Raw genomic sequence first — 4,671 nt, 5'->3', positions numbered from 1 at the left:
GAGGTCAATCCTGACTTAACTGGCCCATTAATCTAGTCAAAGGCAGAACCAGGAATGAGCACATCTGGCATTACATCTGGCCACATTTGACTTCCTTTTCTCAAATCATCAGGTACTTATTTCCAGTCGCATCAACTAGAAACAGCCTCTGGCACAAATCAGCACCAAAACTTGAACTTGGAATATGGCAATAGGTCTTAACCATTTCGTCATCATGACGCTAAGATAAAAATATCCTTAGTATGAAGTGTGACTAATCTATGAAAAATAATAAAATTGTTGCATCAATACCTTCATGAAGGTATTTGGTATTTTTTATTGCTGCACATAGGTGAATCCTGGAATGTTAATACTCAGATTTATGGCATATCTTGGAGACAACCTGCAGACTTCCCTGTGACAGGGAATCCACTTCTCGGAAAGTCTTATTCTATACTTAGTTGGAAGATGGAGCTGCCTTACCCATTATCTGATTTACCAAGCCTGGACCTGTTCGCAGTCATGGTATTAATTTCACCCTCTTTTTTAACTCCTGTGGCTTTTTTGACCCAACCTTCACTTTATTTTTAGGTCATTTTCTTGTCACGAGCCACAGCTGTGACTGTCATTTTACTACAGTGAAATGTGTCAGCAACACCAAGAATAGCAGCTGTCTTTCAGACCTGCACCTACCATAAAAATGAAGAAAATGCCAAATGGTTGAAGAAAATTGAAAGGCAATGTGATGTACAAAATAAAAAATCACAGTGAAAGCTACCTTTTAAAGTATACTTTAAGTATACTTATCCCCCCCGCCGGCCCATTTTTTATATAAATGGCTTCCATTATGTAGCCCAAAGGTTAAATCTTCAGCCAAGTTAGATCAGCATAGTTTCACAGAATTCATTGGGCAGCTCTTAAACTGGCCGTTGAGGATCCGCCTCGGTTTGGTGCTCAGTCCGGAGCACCACAATTCTAACAAGTCAGAGCAGGTTGGTGTCTACTTCACATTTAAGTCGATTAGGATCCAGAAATGGGGTGTTCCTTTACCTAAGTCCGTTAGGGAACTTAATCCAGTTGGTAGTCTCAAAGCATACCTATGCACCATCAACAGGATCAGGCTTCTTGGAAAATGCAGTACCAGCCAGCATTGCCTTTTAAAATATAGCTGAAGTAGGGAAAGCCAATGCTGCTCACCTTCTATATAATAGCCTAGTTTTCCCCAGTTACCCAGTAAGAAACTTGGGTGCTTGGCCCTCCTTTCCTGGCGGGGATTCAAACTCAACTTTTTCTACAACTCTGGCCTCTAAAATAAAAGGGCTATGACAAAACTGGGCTGGAAGTTGAGATAGTCTCTACTCCTCATGTTGAAGATGTGCCCCTGTGCAAAGAAAAATTCAAGATGCCTGAGGCTAGCAAAAGGGAGAGAGAGAGAGAGCGGGAGAGAGAAAGAGAGTGTGATCCTGTACCTGGTGGTCAGGACACTCCACTGAGAGAGGTAAGTCCTGGGGGCACCCCTGCTTCCAGGACTGTTTTTGTATTGTATCCAATAAGTAGGGACCTACCTAATTCACAGGGGCTGCTCCCCGCCCCCCCGATTTCCTAGATTTCCAGGGAAGGTGAGACTTCCAGGTTCCTTCACTAATCAGAGGCATGGGAGGCCCTCCCACCCCCTCCCCAGGGATTGGCAGGTGGCCATCTGTCAATCTCCAGGGAGGGGCAGGACTTCTGGGTCCCCCCAGCCAATCAGATGCAAGGGGAGGAGCACTGCAATCTGCCATGAAAATTTCCCCTCTCTCCCTCTTCCTGGTGCTTCAGGACACGAGGAATTCCCACCTCTGTTTTCAGCTCCCCTCCCCCCTCCCCTTCCCTGATTGCTGGCTGTTTTCCAGCGTTTTTCACAGGGACTGGGCTTTTTCACAGGGGGCCTTCCAAATTCATGGTTTTGGCGAAAATTGCATAATTGTGAATTTGGTAGGTCCCGACCAAGAAGTGCTTAATGCAACACTCAGAAATAGCCATAGAAACAAGAAACAAGGCAAGATTTTAAATTCACTCTGATTCAGCACACCTGACGTGGCTGCATGCTTGGCACGCTGACTTTGGGCAGCTTCAGGCTCAATGTGCTGGCTGTTCTGGATCACGTTCTGAGGCACTTAACTCTCTCTCACTAGTGGAACAATGTGGGAGGCAACTGGGACACCGACCCTGGAGGGGGGAGGCACAAACGCAACGGCAGCTGCACTGCCAGCCTGGCTGCCACTGAGCCACCAGCAGTGTAGCCACTGACACTGCCCCATGTGCTGCTACTTCCAGGGTGTTCAAGCATCCACTTGCACCTATTCACTGTACTGGGAGACAAGGAGATGTACATGGGTTCTAGACTCCTCTTTGAGGGCCAAGCACCTAGCCATTAGGGGTTGCAGCTCTTCCCTTTTAGGCAGACAAACGGTTTATTGAATCTCAGTGGGGGGGCCAGAGGACGTGACTTATGAGGAGAGACAGAAGGGACTGGGTTTATTTAGTCTGGAGAAGAGAAGACTGACAGGGGATCTGATAGCAGCCTTTAACTACCTGAAGTGGGGTTTGAAAGAGGATGGAGCTAGACTGTTCTCAGTGGCAGATGACAGAACAAAGAGCAATGGTCTCAAGTTGCAGCAAGGGAGGTTTAAGTTAGATATTAGGAAGAATTTTTTCACTAGAAGGTAATAAAACACTGAAACAGGTTACCCAGAGAGGTGGTGGAAACTCCATCCTTAGAGGTTTTTCAAAACGCAGCTAGATAAAGCTTTGGCTGGGATGATGTAGTTGGGGCTGGTCCTGCTTTGAGCAGGGGGTTGGACTAGATGACCTCCTGTGGTCCCTAACTTTCTATGATTCTATCTCATGCTTCATTTTTATTCATGAAAATCTTGCATTGGAGCTTCTCTGCCTATAGTTTTGTGAATATGCCCTAACATGCCTAATAACTATTTTAGAAATCTGGCTGCTCCAATATTCATCAGAAATGTTCAGCTAGCTTGGTAAAAATGTACAACACCTGTAAGCTGCATGGACCCAAACAAAACCAGAATAATTCATGCGTTCCATGCTAAATCTCTGAATTCTGGAAAAGTTTGAAAGGTCACAGGTTCTGTAGGGCAGATGTAGGAAAGGCAGTGAAACTATTTTCACTAATCCACATCTCACGAGCTGTAAAATGAGCCTATACCCATAACAAATGGTTTTGATCTTCCCAGGTTCTTAATACTTGATGGTGTTTGATGGTAGCAAACAGAATAGGAATGAATTGCACAGCAGCAGTTATTAGCGTGGGGCTCCTCATTCTTAGAGGTGAAACAGTGACCTCGGACCTGAGAAGTACAATAATACACCCCTCCACATATTAAGATAATGGAAACTCATCCTGTTCTCCTTCTTGCTGCATAAGCATAAGACACAGATTAAGGGACTACATTTTAGAGTTTAAGACCAAAAGAAACTATTACGTCCCTTCCATTTACCATAAGTCCTGCAATTTCATCTAGGTACTCTTTAACTGAACCCAGTTGCTTGTATTTTGCTAAAGCAGAGATGTTAAACATATGGTCTGTGGGCCAAATGCACCCCACAGAACCATTTCGCTTGGCCTGTGGGGCTCCTACAGAAGATGGAAATTAAGGCATGAGGCAAGCAGGAGTGAAGCCTGCTGCCAAAATCCTTTTTTTTTTTTTTTTCTGCTTTTTTTGCACCGGTCCTGGAAGCACTGCAATACCAGGTCAATGCATGGAGTGGATGGAGCACGCTCCGGTTCCACCACCCAATACCAAAAAGAATCTGCTCAATATAGATCTCCTATGGAGGACATATCAGAGACAATTACCCTGGGGAGCTCGCCTACGTGGCCAAAATCCAGGGAACAGAACCCCTGTAGACATGTGCGTAGGCTGAAGGGATGGGGGAAATGACAGCTGCATGAATGCCCACACCACCAGTCACCTCACTGCTAATGCTGTTACTGCTTGCCCTCTCACTTCACTCCATCACTTCTGCCACTCACTCCACTGTCATTTATCCTGCCATTACTGATCGCCCCACCACTACATCCGAGTCCAACCCAAGAGGCTCCCTGTGGTTCAGATCCAGCCTAGACACCTGGGTGAGTTTGACACCCCTAAACTACAGTGCACCTATCTTCCAAACTGCTATTTGATCTGGAGTTGTCAAGAGAGAGAGAATTTTCCACTTTTCTGGTAGTTTGTTCTAATTGTTAATCACATTTATTGTTAAAAAATCTCTGTCTAGTTTCAGCTTCCACAAACTGGTTCTTGTTATGCCTTTGCTAGACTGAAGAGCACTTTTATATTCAGACCTTCCTCCCCAGGAAGGTACTTATGCCATAATCAAGTCACTTCTCAGTCTTCCTTTTGATAAACTGAACATATTGATTGCACTCTTTACTCTCTTTCTGTACAGCATTTTCTCCAGCCTTTGAGTTATGTTTGCGGATCTCCTTGCAAATGGTACTGCAGAAATATCGCTGTCTTAGGAATCTGCAGCATGGTTCTACCCTAAAACCCACAAAAAAATGAGACAAGCTTGGGAGACTAGTAATGGATGGATAAGGCTTGGTGTGGTTCCTTCTGAGAAATTTAAAAGGACTAGAAAACTTAAGAGTAAAACTGCAGTGCAAGATGCTGACTGAAATAAATC

The 4,671-nt window shown here is 44.8% G+C and overlaps 1 pseudogene; it reads right to left on the bottom strand.

Moving 5' to 3' along the window:
* Positions 1-3,699: 3,699 nt before the first annotated feature.
* Positions 3,700-3,838, bottom strand: LOC149875057 (U2 spliceosomal RNA; annotated as a pseudogene).
* Positions 3,839-4,671: the final 833 nt, after the last annotated feature.

The sequence above is a fragment of the Crocodylus siamensis genome, chromosome 1, assembly GCF_052110815.1.
Source record: "Crocodylus siamensis isolate JL-2025a chromosome 1, ASM5211081v1, whole genome shotgun sequence".
NCBI lineage: Eukaryota > Metazoa > Chordata > Crocodylia > Crocodylidae > Crocodylus > Crocodylus siamensis.
Note: the sequence above shows the minus strand (reverse complement) of the source record. Positions and strands in the feature narration are given on the sequence as shown.